Raw genomic sequence first — 13,882 nt, forward strand, 5'->3', positions numbered from 1 at the left:
TTGAACAGAGAAAAGTGACATCTAAATGGGGGAGGGATATACCAGTTAGTATTCTTTAATTTCAAGTCATTTAAACCCCTAATTGGCTTAAATAACAACAACAATATATTGATGTAATCTGACAAGTTCAGTGGTAGTTGTTTTCAGGTAGGGTTTGATCCAGGGGCTCAAAGAAGATCCACAGGGGTAGAGACTTTGTCTGTTTGGTTTATTGTTGGATTTCCAGTAAAAAGGTGGCTGGTACATCAGTGCTCAGTACATATTTGTTGAATTTGTTGTTGTGGAATTCCTAAAAGCTCGTGCACAAATCACAGGACCTGACTTGGATCACATACCCTTCCCTGAACCAATCTTTTGATCAGGGGGATCCAGAACTCTCCCCTTCCAGGTCTGGGTCACATGATCCCAACAGCAAAACCAGGGATGAGTCTGCAATGAAAGCCTGTGCACTCACAGTGAAGGAAGCTTGTTCCCCAAAGGAAATCCGGGGTGTTACAAAGGAGAAACAAATGCTGGGCAGACAAAACAACAAATATGCAAATCAATGGACTGTCAAGAAGTTGATGCTTGAGTTGAATTTTAAAGGATAAGCAGGAGTTAGCTAATAAAGAGGAACTTTTGTCAGTGGGTAATGTTCTAGGCGTGTTCAAAGCACAGAGGCATAAAATAGCTTGATGCTTTCAAGGAATTGTGAATAGCTTAATATGGTAAGAGCAAATAGTATGGGGAGTGGTAGGAAAATAAAGTAGAAAGATAAGCAGAGTGCAAATATGAAAGACCTTTTAGGCTAACCAAATAGGGTACACTCTATCCAGAAAGCACTGGGAAGTCTATGTAGGATTCCTCAACAGGGGAATATGCCTTACAGCTAAGCCCATGCAGGTCATTCCAGGGTCAAGATGATTCATTCTGGAAACATTAAGTGGAGCTGAGTCTGCAGGTCAGGGAAAAGTCCCAGATGTGGGCAAACAAGAGACACAAGGAACAGGAACCAAGCAAAGCCTAGGAACCCAGCAGACCTGGGAATCAAACAGAGCCTGACAACACCATCAGGTTCTTCCTTTTTAAAGTCCCAAGCTTGTGGCCTAAACCGTCATGAATTCCTCATCTTCACCTGAAAGTCCTCTTCAGCGAGCCAAGGCATTCATAGCATGACTTGATTGGGAATTGTATTTGTGAGCGGGGCTGCCATAACAAAGAACACAAACTGGGTGCCTTAAACAAGAGAAATGTATTGTCTCACAGCTCTAGAGGCTAGAAGTCTGAGATCAAGGTGTCAGCAAGGTTGGTTCCTTCTGAGAACCACAGGAAGAATCTGTTCCAAGTCTCGTGCCTTGTTTCTGGTGGTTTCTTGGCTTATCTATAAGACACATCACCCTGACCTCTGCCTTTTCTCATGCTGTTCTCCCTATGTGCGTGTCTGTTTGCACTTTCTAGAAGAACACCAGTCATGCTGGATTAGGGCTCACCCAGTGACCTAATTTTTTCCCTGATTATCTCTGTAAAGACCCTATTTCCAAATTGGGTTGCATTCCGAGATACTGGAAGCAAGAACTCCAACACATGAATATTTGGAGGACACTTCAATGGATAAAGGTATCATTTACAAAAAGATGCATTTGTTATCAAATCTTTAAAAGAAAAGTAGACATTACCTTAGTGAACTGATTTATTTATAAAAGATTTGGTACTTGTTGGTTTGTAAAGACAAAGAAAATAACACCATTAATATAAAAGACCCAGAAGCAACCGAATAGTCCACAATGAAGAATGCTTTTTCAGATTACGTTCAAAATTGTTCTTTTCTAATTTGTAGGATTTCGCATGGAGGCTGGTGTAGAGAAGAGTGGTGTGAGACAATGCCTTATACAATGGCATTGTGTAAACTTTCCACCTACTGAGTCTCTTCTGCATACCTAGCATTCAATCCTCCCAACAGCTCTCTGAGGTGGATATTATTATCCTCATTTACAAATAAGACGCTAAGCACCGCTTTAATCCTAATTACATTATTCTAGGCTGCATTTGGTAAGCAGCTGGGCTGAGATTTGAACTCAAATTTCTCTGACCACAAATTATCACATGTAACATCCAAAGTAATTTTGTGAGTCCTGGTTGAAGACCAAGGGTTCGTCTTTGCAATGGGTCCAAAAGATGCTGCCCAGCGCACTGTCCAAAGAGGCAACAGTCCTCTTAAGGGGCAATTATGAATGTCCTCCTGTGCCCAACATGTTTGATACCAAACGATAGGTGCTCAACAAACAAAACCTTTGTGAAGTCACCATAGAGCTGTAAGTCCTCTGATATCAGATTCATTTCTAATCATAAGAAAGTAGCATTGTCTCCAGTTAGTAGGGAGAGCCAAGTGCAGTTTCCACAAAGATCCTCCTCTTGAGCTTCTCCATACTCAGCTCTGCCTGCTACAAGTGTCTACTGGTCCATCAAAGAGGACTTTCTCATGAAGACACAGCTGCAGGAGTTCAATGATGCTGTCCTCCACTCCATCCTCCATTGATTCTATTCCACTGCGTCATTCAGTATGTTGGGAAACTGCTTTCATTTGAAGGTCTCCATTGAGACAATAGACAGATAGGCACCCACAGATGCTAATAGGAGAGTGGACTCTTTGCCCTTATAAGTACTAATTTTCATGACCTTCATGGGTGGAATAAATCATTTTGTCAGTCTTCTTGGCATTTCTGGAGTTCAGGTAGAAGATAAACGTTTACAGCTTAATAGAAGCATTTGTAACCCTGGCAAGATAAACAGACACAACTTAAAAGGCCAACTCCAATAAAATGCCGAGGAGCAAGACAGCCCAGATTGTTTTTCCCTAGATTCCCATCAGTTACAAACACCAGGAACAAGTGGAGTTATTTCAAAAGCAACAACCTTGTTTCCTGAGGGATCTATGCTCAGAGGTTTAGAAACTCAGTCATGAATCTAGAGGGGTTTCGACAGTGCAGGGAGATCTGAATCTGACTTGGAATCACAGAGCACAGGGCTGTGGTCAAACATTTTCCTAGATTTGTACCTTTTCTCTTTCCTTCTGCCTTTAGATGTTATTGCTCTACATCCTCTTTTTCATCGGCTCCGAATTTGTTTAGTATTCCCTTGTTTTACTCCCAATGAAAATCAAGGAGATTTGGTGCTCTGAAAATTCCAGAAATTGGCTGTTTTGATTTTTCTTAAAGGAATTTAAAAAATGCATTGATCAACACTCCCCCCACCCCCCCCCCCACACACACATACACACATCCTCATCTTTCTGGAAGATGTTACAGTGTCTTAGAGGGCTGTAGAAGGGATTGAGAGGTCAACGAAGCTCCAGCTTTGCAGAGACACCTGTCAAGTTGGGCTCAGCAGCTGCTGTCGGATTCACCCTCTGCAACGGGGGAAACAGTACTCCCACGTTGTGAGACTCCACTGATCTGGAACTGGAACGAGTGAAGGGTTTTAAGGTTCTAAGGTAACCCAGACGTCAGGGCAGAACTTTCAGACAGGCTAAGTCCAAGTTCCTCCTGAGCGAAAGCGCCTGAGAGCCCAGCCCTGGGAACTGGGCAGAATGAAAACATGGAGAGTAGCTTGGCCAATGCAAAATGATCATCGTGATCAAATTAACACTTTGAACACGGCTTTAAGTTCGCCACGCTAACTTGGGTCAGGTTGGGGACATTGCGATGGGCTGAGGTTCTCACGTGCACTCCCCAAACTTAGAGATTTTTTTTTTTTTTTTTTGAGATGACCAGGATCGTCGGGGAGGGAAGGGAACAGACTAGAGGCTGAATCTTTGGCTTCGTGCTCCGAGGCGGAGACAGCCCAGCCTGTGGGATTACACGAGATAGGATCGAGTCCAAGCGGGTCCCCAGTGAGGCGAGGCGCGCCGGAAGGAATCTAAGTAAGAGTTTAATTAACTACCCCCCCCCTCCACGCCAAAGGAGGAGAAACCCAAATAGGCAACCCCCAAACCGTTTGATCAGAGGAAATTGAGTCTGTCTTTTCCCCCACTTCACCCTTCCTGTCTTTCAATCCATCAGAATGGTTGGTTAAAAAAAAAAAAGGCGTAAGATCGGGGGCGGGGCAGAGGAGACTACCCAACTGCACTTGAGAACCTGGGTTGCGCCCAGGCGAACTTCATCTAGCCGGTCCCCCAGCGCCTAGCTCAGCCCTCCCGCTGCGCAGAGCCGGTCCTGCCCGCCCCGCCGCCGGAGCCGGGCGCCGACCCGGCCTTTCCAGGCGGAGCCAGGGGCGCGTGGGCGCGCGAACAGCCCTGATCCCGCGGCGGCGTCCGCGGTCCGCGTTTTCGCTAGCGCCGGGCAGGCTGCCGAGGGCGGGGTGCGCTGCAGCGCGGCGCGGGCTGCAGAGCAGGGCGCACTCCGCCTGCAGCCCAGCGAGCGCCGCCTCCCGCGGCCGCCGCGCCCGACAGCGCGCCCCGGAGCGTGCCCGCCTCGCACAGCCTGCGCTGACCTCCGCGAGGGGCACCGCGGCCGGCACGGCCACGTCCCGGGCTTCGGATGGTTCGCGTGCTGCCCACCCTCGCCCGCCGCTGACGCCGCGGACCTCAGCTCTGCAGACCCGCCGCGGCGCCGACGACGGTCCAGCCGAGTCCCGCTCCCTCGCCGGGGTGAGTGGGCTCCGCAGAGGGGCTGCGGGTGCGGCGGTGAGGGGCGAGCGCCGCAGGGGAAGGGCCCGGCACGGTCCGCGTCACTGCGGGGGGTCTGTGACACCCAGACTGGGTCGGTGTCGCAGAAAATGGGGGAGATGGGCATAATCGGTTTGTTGGGCTTGGTAGACAGTGAAAGCAGATACTGGGGCTGCAGCACCAAGAGGGCTTCAGAGAGGCTGCCCGCACGGCTCCCGCTTGCGGCATCACAACCAACTCTTCCCTTGATTCTCTCCTGCGTGGAAACCCGTTCAGTAGCCCCAGAGTTGGGGCGATGCGGGGCGCGGGGAGGCCGGGGTGCATTGGTCTGTGTCCACCTCTTAGGATCGCCTGTCACCTACTGGCGTCCGGAGGCAGGGTGCCTATTCTCCCCTAACGCTCTGGGGAAAGGGCCGATTGCTTTTTGGCTGAGGTGCATCAGCTCTCCCCTCCCACCCCCGCCCCCGCTCCCGCCCCAGCAGTGGTGTTTTCTGGATTTTGCACGTATATGGGAAAGAGTGGGAGCGTCTTCTTCCCTTTAGGCAGAAAAAGTTGGAGAAACTGGGCATGTTAATAATTAGCAGGACCAGGACTCGGGATGCAGCAGAAAGCTGTTAAATTTTCATTGCCCTCTAAGAAAAACAGACGGCATCGCCAGTGACTGTTGGCAGTGCCATGTCATTTGGGGGACTTCGGGAAAATTGTCCACAGATTGTCTTCAGGAGGCTGAAGAAGGAGGTGGGGGTGGGGGGAGGATGGCTGGCACTGCCCTGAGTTCCAGCTTCCCTGAGGAGGATTCAGAGTCTTAAGCCAAACACGTTTGGTTGCTGATTTTGAAGAGTATGGTAGGCAGAGCTGCGGCCCTGAGCAGGGTGAAGAACACAGCATGGGAACTGCCTAAAGGAAAAGAACATGTAAGGATCTTGCCTCTCCCGAGGAGTTAAGATGCATTTGTGCTATAAAAAGCATGCATATATACGTGGCTTTGGGGACGGGTTTTATGAGGGACGGGTTTTATGAAGGACAGATTACATGTGATGAAATTGTATTTGTGCATGCCGGTACAGTTTTGTCTACCCCCCGATTTTAACCAGACCTCAGAAGGCACTGTCTGCCGCTGATGTTATATAATTGATGCGGTTCACCATCAGTTAATTTATAATGTGCCTCTGGAGTAAAAGGAACTTCCGTCTGTTACTTCAGACAAACCCAAGGTGTAGATGGGTGAGGGTTGCTGAATGTTTGCCCTGGTCTGGCTCCAGATGTGTGAGCTCAGCTGTTGCCTGTCACTTAGGTGACAACTGGCCTTTTCCCACTAAGCTTTTGCTGTCTCCATTATCCTCAGTGAAGTGTCAATGTTCAGCCGCCTTCTATTATCAGAGTAGACTCTAGCCCCTTGGGAGGTGGCAGCCTTGTTTCACCATCCCCAACAATATGTCTGTTTTCAGACTCTAGGAAGGAAAAAAAAAAATCCCATGACAGCAAGATAGATACATTTTGAATTGAGCACCAACTTAATCCAAAGATTCTGCTTTAATCAAGACAGCTCTGGAAGGATGACGCAATATTTGTCAAGCCTTTTTCTTTGGAACAATATTTACTCCCACTAGGGGATATAAACTTAAACAGCAGCCATTTATCTTGCTGTCTGGTGGGGCCCGGTTCAGTTTGCCTCCATGTGGTCCTAGCCTAGGTGGCTGGGCCGGGCCTGGGACAGGAATCTGTCATTGTAGCCCAGCTGGAGCCTGAAGAAAACAAAATACAGCACCTGCTGGTACCAGGAGGTTCCTAAATGCCATCAACTGGCGAGTCAGGAAACACAGAAGGAGATATTTTACAAGCTCTTCCAGAAATGTTTATACAAAGGATTTAAAGGTTAACAATGCATGTGTTCTACATATTAATACTAAAAGGTGCTAGAAATGAATGGACGTTACCCACAGTTGAAAGTTAGCACACTTGCTGATGAACTTGAAAATCTCTCTTTTAATAAACCATGGCTAACAATAGTGACTTCTTGTGAATCAGTGTGGGAGGGAGGGAGAGAGGCCTAAAGGACTGGATGGGACATAGGGGTAGCTATATTGATGTGAGAGAATGGATTTTGTAAATTAATTTTCAATCCTTAATTTGGTACTAATTGGTGATTTATCACTGAGGGAGCCTGTTGGTTCACAGGTTTTTAAAAGAAAAGTGATGTATTTTACTCAAGTGACAGATTCAATCAGTTCTGCCAGCAATACCACTGAACCTTTAATTAAAAGTTTATCATGTTTTTAAAATCAAGGTCCATGGAACCGCCATTTGTCTCTATAATAAAGGAGGTGGTAATGAGTCAGCTTGGGTCACCCAAATAAAAGCTAATATCAGCTGGAGGAAAAAAAAGACCCTTATAGGGTTAATAGCTAAACTATTAAGTTTAGAGTCAGATATGGGTAAAAGTCTGGTTATTCCTAATGTCCTCTGCTATGATAACTCTGAAAAGACACAAAAGAAAAAAAGGTGACAATTTAAAATTTCTTAAGTTAGAATTTTAAAAAGTAAGCTGAAATCTAAGTTTTAAAAAGTGACACTGTAAGATAATTTCTCTAAAACCATTGATAATTACTTGAAAACCAAATACAAATACTTGAGTATTATGAGTGACTTTTCATAATACTCGTTAGATGGAACAAGAATTTTTAAAATGATTCTCCAGTAATTAAGTAACTATTTTAGTGATATAGTTTGGGTTGTCCATATTACAGGAAACAATTTTCAGAAAACATTATTCTAGTTAACTACTGTTAATTTTCCCATTAAGGTGGTGTCTAAAGAGTAAATTTTTCCTTTTAAAGAAGGAAAGTAATTTTGAAAATCAAAGTGATTCTCATCTGTGCATAGAAATGTTAAAGATGCCAGTAGACCAGGGTATACTCCTTCCCCTTGGGAAAAAAAATAGCTCTCTCTCTTTTTTTCCCTCCAGGTTACGTAAAATAATGTTAATTGTTTAACTCTTATTCATGTGAGAATATTCAGTTTGCTTAAATGCAGGTCCAATTATTTCACAATAAAGAGGAATTAGGAAAGTAAATGAGTTATATTTCTTAGTTGGTTGGTTGGTTGGTTGGTTGGTGTTTTGAGGGGCCACTCCTGCTTTGTCTTCTGGTCACAGAATAAAGCAGTACCGTATTACACACTAATGTCTTTAGAAGGTCGTGTTAGCAAACGAGCTGGGAGAGGGAAGTACGGTAGTCCTGGTGCCAAGTCCTGCCTTGATGCAGTTCCTTGAAACCTCAGGCGGTACGTGGAGCCAGAGCCGAGTGCCAGGACCCAGCCGGCCCCCCTTCTGGACTCTTCCGTCTCTGGATGCACACAAGCCTAGCACCTCAGCGCCGCCAGCAACCAATAGCCAACCTTCCTGTCTGTGGCCGTGCAGAACTGAAGTCGCGGAGGTTAACTAAGTGTGTGTTGGTGGAGGAACATTCTGGAACAGTGGAAAAGGCCTGGCCCGAAATGGCACACGGGGGTCCACCTCACTCTCCATTTCCCTCACTCTCCTCTCTCCTGAAGGAGGGATGGGACGAAGAGACAGGCTTTACAAGATGGAGCACGCTGGTGTCATGACACTCCTGGCGCAGAGACACGACAGAATAATCGGACCCCTCTCCCGTGTGCCAGAATGACACGATTTTTCCAAGAACCATTCCTGAGCCAGTGGTCCACTGGCTCTATTTCCAGTCCCCGGGGGGCGGGAGGGGGGACGGGTTCAAGCCTCTCAGAAAGAATGCAGTAATTCTTCCTGTGTCTCTGTTTTGTGCGCTTGTTTAGACTAAACTCTAAATGCATTTTGGTCACTTTTGAATGGACCTCTCTAGAACAAGAAGGATTGCCCAGCCTGAACTGATTAGACCTCTCCAGATTCATTTCCTTATGAAGAGAGATTTTAAATGTAAAATAAAAATAAAAATACCAGCAAGACAGAAGCCAGTGTAAACATTTTAAAACTTAGAGCTCTAAACTAGCAAGCAACTGTCATTCCCCTTTACTTAACTTTTTCCTTCCTGTCTATAACTTCGTCTGAAGCGATTCTATAAAACAACTGACCAGTTCAACAGCAGTTGCATTTTTTCTCACTGGTAGGTTTGTCCTAAAGTCTTGGGAGAGAAGCCTTTCATTTCGAGTGGATTACACTTCAGAAGAAAAAAAAAAAGTGCGGGCTGTGTTATTTCAGTTGTTCAAGTACTAAAGTCATGTACTCCTTTCTAAGAGTTTTGTCCCGACTGCTGATTTATAGCACCCACCAGCTTTTGCTTTGTGTACGCTTCTCTCTGTTTCCTTCTTGTCTCATTGGGTCTCTGGAAAGAAAGAGTTGTCAATAATACAGTGAAAATATTGTAGTCAGATGTGGCCTTAAGGAGACCCCTGGGTGCAGCGTGCTCTCCCTCAGCTGCCCTGCTTTTATCTGCAGTGCAGATCCCACAGCTTACAATTATGGTCTTTGACTTTGGTAACAATTCTGTTTGAAATGTTTCCAATTACACACAATATTGGCGGCATGTAGCAGCTGCATGCCAAAAAGCATTTCCAAGTGTGTTCCAAGAATCAGGCTGTGATTGCTTTTAATTTAAATAAAGGCTATTTGGTTTCCTGGGAAGCTTTTTATAACCACCTTCTCTCCCCCACCCCATTTTTGTCACCTTTTAAAAAAAGTCTGATATAAGGTAGCCACCACTTAATGTGATACAGTATTGGCCCTGGTTTTCTAGGATGGCCCTTGGCTTTGTGCAAGCATGAGGACTGTTCAGTAAAGGAAAACGTAAAGAAACATTGTACAGCAGTTTGGATTTCCCCAAAGAAGAAAAGAAGGAAAGGTTATCTGATCACATATTGTAAGTAGCCAACGTTTTCGAATTTTTCCCCCTCCTTCTTTAGGGATCTGTCATTATAATTATCAATTTAGGTCACTGAAGATTATTGGGTACAGTGTCTTTCGTTCAACTTCTTCTACTTTTCTTTTTGTGAGCCCATGAACATACGTTAAAGACACATTAAAAAGGTAGAGAAAGTTCAATAAGAATATTCTTAAAACAGTGGGCATAGGGTGGGGGGCAGGGCAGGGAGGGAACCATGGAAATAATTTCACCATTCTACAGCAACCAAACCTGCCAGATCACCCACTCTGTGGGCTTGAAATCTCTGAACACTGAAACCTTTTAAAACAGTAGTGGCTTAAATCTTTTAATAGCTACCAGATATACTTGACTTATTAAATCTGAAAATAAGAAAATATACACTTTCAGGATTTAGAGTGAAGGGATTAGTAGCAGGACTGGGGGGTTCTGTTTCCAGGATGGTTTGTTGGCCCATTTGAAACATAACACCTGGAGCTAGAGGGTATCCAATAGCTGAGGTGCTAAGATGGTCCCAATTAGGGTGTTTTCACACAGGCTCTTTCAATCCTGGCAAACACATCCTATAGAATGTAGTGTTTCTTTGGGTTGAACAGTAGTTGACTTGCATAAATGCCAACATCTCTTCTGGCATTTTTGGAAATCTTCCATCATGTAATAAATAGTGCTGTATAATCCAAATTTGTAAATGCCATGTTTCATGTAGCCCCTGTAGAGACAGCTGAAATTAACCCAGGCTGCTAGGGATCATTGAGATCCTGGAGGTTAAGTTACTGCCTGCATCCAGTGTCCTACCACTAATGAATGATGGTGGGGGGCTTTGACCAAACCTAGGAGAGGGTGCGAGGTTAGCCTTAGTGTAAGAAGCACCTACCAACCGACACTTAGACTTGTCCTTTCTCCTTGAAAACTCTTTCAATTAAGCAAACCTTCTCAGAGGAAATTTATTCAACTCAAGGTAGAATGAGATTTATGTTGCTTTCCCAGCTGAGCACCCCAGCCTGCCAAATACTCAGTCCACCCAGGTCCATTGCTATAGTGACAAAACCCACTATAGTAACTATGGTTGAAGTAGAAAGTCTATTAAAACCCATTTCTATATTGGCCAGCTCCTCTGCCCTCGTTGCAGTGCAGTCTTCTGGATACACACACACACACACACACACACACACACACACACACACTCATACACAACATTCTTTTAATCTAATAATAGTAAACTGATTTAGACCATGTTATAGTTTCACGAGAGGCATTTGTACTTGTTTTTTTTTTTGTCTTTTATCTCAGTGATAAATAAATAGTATGGTATTCTTCTGAAGAAACTCATAACTTGTTAACTGTAATTGATGTTTCCAACTCTGTTATTTACATGCTTGAATAATCTATGTTCCTTCGTTAGGATCTGAAAAAGACCTAGATAGCATGGCATTTTGTTTTGCTTTAAAATATCTCTGCCTTGAAATAGAGACACAGATGTAGAGAACAAACGTATGGACGCCAAGGGGGGAAAGTGGGGAAGGGAGGGAGGTGATGGGATGAAATGGGATATTGGGATTGAAATATATACACTAATATGTATAAAATAGATAACTAATTTTTAAAAAGACCTAAAAATAAATAAATAAAATATCTCTGCCAAACAGTTTCAGGAACTGTTAGATTTTATGTAAGAAGACTCCTTAGTGCTCTAGTGTTGAAATACTTGTTATAATGTGTGTCAAAAGGAGACAGCATTTTAAATTCTTCCGTGACTATGTAATTAATAAGTATGTTCAGTGCTTGAAGTATGTGCATGTTACATAATTTTTAGAAAGAGATAAAGTTAGCTCTGAAGTGCATTAGAGCATCACAGATGTTTCTTGTAAGAAAATTCATATGCTTCTTAGGAATTTTGAACTCCTTTCTGATGCTTAGCTTTTGTTCCTTGCAAGGATCATATGAATAATTTCATTGAGTTGCTTCAGTTCTTATTTACACAAGCCTTGGGAAGGGAGCTGAAGTGATAAATAACTTGCCCCCTCACCTAGTTCTGAAATGCTTTAGCCTTTTATGTTTTTGTGAATGTGAAGGGAGGGAATAAAATATACAGAGAAGATGTTTGTGTTTAACTAACTTAATCATATAAGTTCCCTTTGTGGGTCTTCTATAAGCTTAAACAGCTTGTCAGGCTAATAGCCAAAAACATGTCCTCAAGTACTGCCAAACGTGTTAAAAGCAGACCAAGCTTTCTTCATATCGAGGTATTGGAAACATATTTTTTTTTAACCTTCTGAATTTTAGGAATAAACCAGAAAAAATCACTCTCTTCTTCTCCTTACCCACAAAAGCCAAAATTATTATTCAGTGCAGTGCTGAAATGAGAAACTGATAGGAATAATGATATTTGTGTGGGAGAGTTTTAAACTGGCTTGACTTGGCTGTTTAAGCAGGGAGCAACCAGGTTACAGTGGTACATGATGGGTCTTTGTTTTTTATGTGTTCATGTTGCCTGTACACACTAGCTTTTTTTACCTTGGTTCAGTAACTTTTGGTCAAGTACATGTCCATTTATCCTATTTCTTCTTGAGCAGAGATTCAAGAACAGACAGTGGTGATACAATATAATAGTACAGGAAAAGTCAGTTTTTCTACCATCATTTTCTGAAAATCAGAAAATTTGGACTGTAGTATAATAGCTGTGTGATTTCTAGTCAGCCACTCAGCCTTTCTGGGCCTCAGTTCCTCATATATAAAGTAAGGGAATTAGGCCAGGTCAGTGCATGTTAACCAAAGATTTGAACCGTAAACACCTATGGAGCTTTTTCAAAATGCAAATACACAGAGATTTTTAAGGCAGCAGGTTTGGGGTGGGGTCTTGCACATTTAACTTGAAAAAGCTCTTCAAGTAATTTGATACACAGCTGTGGTTAAGAGCCACTAAATTAGATGATCTCTAAGATTTCCTTCCAGTTCTAAAATTTTATGTTTCTAATCCTACCAGACTGAACATTTTTCCTTCCTTCCTTCCTTTCTGTTTTGTTCATTTGTTCATTCATTCTTAACAGCTACGTTCATTCCTAATGTTGCTGTCAAAATATAGACATCATTTTAACTCAGTTCTGGGAAGATCTATGTTCTGTTCCTGTGAGTAGATGGTAATTGATATAAGGGAGGAACAACATTAGTTCACCATTTCATACCCAACACCTAACACAGTGCCTGGCACATAGTGGACACTCAACAACAGAGAGCCCCAAAACTCAGGAATCTTTGAAAATGTGATGTTAGTTATTTTAGATTAATATGGTCGACATTCTGTAGTGTACACAGAAGTATAAATATAATGCTGTACACATGAAACATATAATGTTATAAGCCAATATTACCTCAATAAAAGATAAATTAAAAATGAAATAAAGTAAAATAATATGCTCAATATGTTTTCTGTCAGCCTTCAGGTACCTTTCAGGTAAAGTGCCTCCAAGTTTAAGACAATGGATGTAATTGTTCATCTGAAAGATAACATAATAAATACATTATTTACCTTATGTTTCCAGACTTTTGGGATACTCTATAGTGTACTGATTATAGTTTTTCCGAGATTAACAATTGGCCTCATTGCTTTAAATGTGGAGTTACATCACCTGAAAAGGTATCTGGAGGTTGACAAAAAAGATACTAAGCATATTACTTGAAAGTGCAATTAATGTACTATGAAAAACAGATTATCCTATGAAAACCATAATGTGTCTTATGTTTCCTTATCTCTTGGGCTCCTGCATTTGTTGAATGAATGATTGTTCCGTTTTCTGCCATGACCTATGTGTGTCAGTTTAAGAAGTATAACCCAACCAAGTCACTATAAAGGTTTCAGAGCTCATCTGACAAATGTACAACTCTAGTACAATTTTAAGTCTTATTTTTAAATATTTTAAATTACAAAGGTCAAACTTTTAAAATCGATTGCTAATTATAATTGTTTTTTATAGCCAGCAATTGTGTTGGATCCTTTTACAGACATGATTCCACATCATATATTTCATAACATATAAAGTGCTTTTAAAGTGTCCATATCCACAGTGCATGTGTGTATACACAGATATATGTATATGTACACACATGTGTATATTGTTCTAGATACGATAAATCAGAAAATCTCAATAAAATATGAGAAGCACACTCTGTTTTTCTCATAACTATGATGCATCTGAAAGTTTTATTATCAAGAGTAGGAAAACTCTTGGTTGCATAGTTTTGTGCAAATTGATTAAAAGAGTTTGTTGCTCATTTTGTTTCTCTGCTCTTCAGTCTTTGAAAAATTGGGTTATTTCCTATCATTATCCATTATTACCATTACTGTAGAACA

At 42.7% G+C, this 13,882-nt stretch overlaps 1 protein-coding gene across 2 annotated transcripts in view; it reads left to right on the plus strand.

Moving 5' to 3' along the window:
• The first annotated feature begins 4,352 nt into the window (after window positions 1-4,352).
• PRICKLE1 (prickle planar cell polarity protein 1) overlaps window positions 4,353-13,882 on the plus strand; it is a 105,261-nt gene continuing 95,731 nt past the window's right edge. Inside the window, exons 1-2 of one of the 2 annotated variants that reach the window (XM_032646083.1) lie at window positions 4,353-4,624; window positions 9,391-9,513. The gene's annotated coding sequence lies outside the window, so the exon portion shown is untranslated. Of the gene's footprint in view, window positions 4,625-5,474; window positions 5,557-9,390; window positions 9,514-13,882 lie in introns of those variants that run through there. The other variant, XM_032646081.1, reaches the window with a different exon arrangement.

Source organism: Phocoena sinus, chromosome 10 (assembly GCF_008692025.1).
Source record: "Phocoena sinus isolate mPhoSin1 chromosome 10, mPhoSin1.pri, whole genome shotgun sequence".
Classification (NCBI taxonomy): domain Eukaryota; kingdom Metazoa; phylum Chordata; class Mammalia; order Artiodactyla; family Phocoenidae; genus Phocoena; species Phocoena sinus.